This window comes from Penaeus chinensis, chromosome 10, assembly GCF_019202785.1.
Source record: "Penaeus chinensis breed Huanghai No. 1 chromosome 10, ASM1920278v2, whole genome shotgun sequence".
Lineage (NCBI taxonomy): Eukaryota > Metazoa > Arthropoda > Malacostraca > Decapoda > Penaeidae > Penaeus > Penaeus chinensis.
This window is the reverse complement of record NC_061828.1, coordinates 559,526-562,025: the sequence shown is the minus strand read 5'-3', so window position 1 is coordinate 562,025 and position 2,500 is coordinate 559,526.

Below are 2,500 nucleotides of genomic sequence, written 5' to 3'. Positions count from 1 at the left end.
GCTATTATATGCATTTTTTTTCTCTCTATCAGTATGGTTGGAATTTCGTCAGGACCCGCTGCATCATTCTTTAACTTATCCGCTATTATACTTATTTCAGAGGTAGTGGTCTCATTAAGGGAAAACGCTTCATATTGGCGGTTTGGCAAGTAACTGCTGTGGACGTCAAAGTTGTCAGGGATATTTTCTGCCAGACTTTTTTTCCCTACTGAAGAGAAATATGTTTTGAAACGTTGCAATTTCAAGAGAGTTATCAATTATTTGATCTATCAACATTTATATGGGTGATGCTATCTTTTTATTTCTATCCTTATTATGGATGGAATTTATCACCTCCCATGATTTTTTTGAGTAACCAATATTTCTTTCTAGTTTGTTCCCATAATATGATGCTTCGGCATTGCGTATCGTTGTTGTTAATTTAATGTTATGTATTGTTCTCCAAATCTGATAGGATGTTTGGCAAGTTTAGGTTGACATTTATTTTTTTCCCCCGATCATGGATTTTATTTCATGGGTTATGAAGGATTCTTCAAATGATTTTGTGTTCATTGCTTTGGATTTTTAGGGGGAAATCATCTAAATTAGTTTAAAGGTAACTTACGAACTTATCCATAGTTGAATTTACGTCATTCAGTACAAAGAGGGGTTCCCATGAAACTGGCCGATTTTATCAATTGATAGGTCTCTATATTGAAGTGTTATTTTACTTGTGGATGTAAGAGAAGACTGCTATTTGAACAAAGCATACAATGGTCGGATGTTTGTGAATATATGATGCCATTAATTATATTATTTATGATATCATTTTACCATATATGGTCAATCAGCGACGCCGAGCCTTTCTTAGCACGTGTTGGTTTGGTAATAACATGAAATAAGAAAGACGTTAAAGACGTTAGTCAATTCAAGCAATTGAGGGTCGTTAGCTTGATTCAATAAATTAATGTTACTAATTATATGAATGGTATTTTTTTCTTTATTTATGCTATTCAGTATACATGCAAGTTTACCAATAAATAATTTGAATTCAGTTTAAGTCTTTACCATATTCATTCTTCATGTCAATGAAAAGTGCTTCCAAATAGGTTTCCATGACTGTTAGATCCTTGCGAACTGAGCTATTATGTGCACTATTTACGTAACTTGCCACACCACCCATTTTCCGTGATACATTAAGCGAGCATTTATAGTAATTAGGGATATCATGTAAGTTCTCGATATCATCCGAGAGTTTAGTTTCATTTATGCAGATGCAGTCCAAAGAGATAATGGTACAGTATTCCGATTAATTAATTCAAGATTTTCTGGTATGCTATTAATATTATAACCTAATATTTGCATACAACTATTATAATTTTTACATGTTATTTCATCATCTGGAAATGTGTAATTACGAATTGGGTTTCCGTTATGTTCCATGCTAATAAAAAATCGTCTTGATCATTCTTATTATTTGGATCCGCAAATGCTGCAAAAGGTCCACTGATGTTATCCAAAGCGTGTAGAGGCAATAGGTCTTCTGAAACAAATAATAACAAATCAAATTCTGCGTTAGTGATATTATAAAAGAGAAAGCATGACGGTGAAAACATACCTGTTACTAAATATTTCTCATACGATTTACTTACTTTCACTTTAGCCAGATATAAATATGACTTCATTTTCTGTTGAGCACCGCGGGCTTCGTCCGCTCTGATGGCATCGTCAGCGGCCGCGGAATCAAGGCTGTGGCAAGGCGCGGTCCGTCGTCGTCCGGGGCGTCGCTGGCTGGTGGCTGTTGCATCGACGCCTCGTTTCACGAATGAAGGTTTGGGAACTCCACGGGAGAGTTCTTTGGAACTGGAGCTGGGCTGGAAGCAGGGGCGCAGTCGGGGACGGACACAGGGCCCGCAGGAGACCCCGGCGCATTTCCTGAGACAGAGGCAATGAGAGAAGCGGAAGCTGCAGCAAGTGTGGCGCAAGAATGTCGTCCCTTAGAGTGCGTCGTATCAGGGTAGGGGCTAGGCGCAGGGGGGGGGGGGGGGGACGGTGCGTCTCCTCGCATCCCTGAGAGCATCCCCGTGGTTTTTCCTTACCTCGACCGTATATCTGCAGAAATCCCCATTGATAAAGACGCTTTTGCTATTTCTCAGCGCCCTCCTCTCTTAGAAGACAGCAGCAACCGAGCAAAGCGGGCCACGATATCCCTTGGCTTCCCCGGGATCGACGTGGTACCGATGCGATGTGCTCGCTCCAAGTCGGGCTGGATGTTAAAGGTGTCCCTCAGGAATTTCGTCACCTTCCACTGTATTTGCTCTTTAGTTTTCTTTTTAATCTTCCGGGGTATCGTAAATCCTTAAGTTGTTTCTGTGGCTATGGTCATCGAGAGAGTCCAGTCGTGCAGTCAGCTCCTTAATTTTTTTGTGGTGTTTGTTTGGTTGCATAGTTGTTCGTAGTTCCAGATTTTCTTCCTTCAGCCAAATAATCAATGATTCCCTTTCCTCCCAACTGAGTTGTG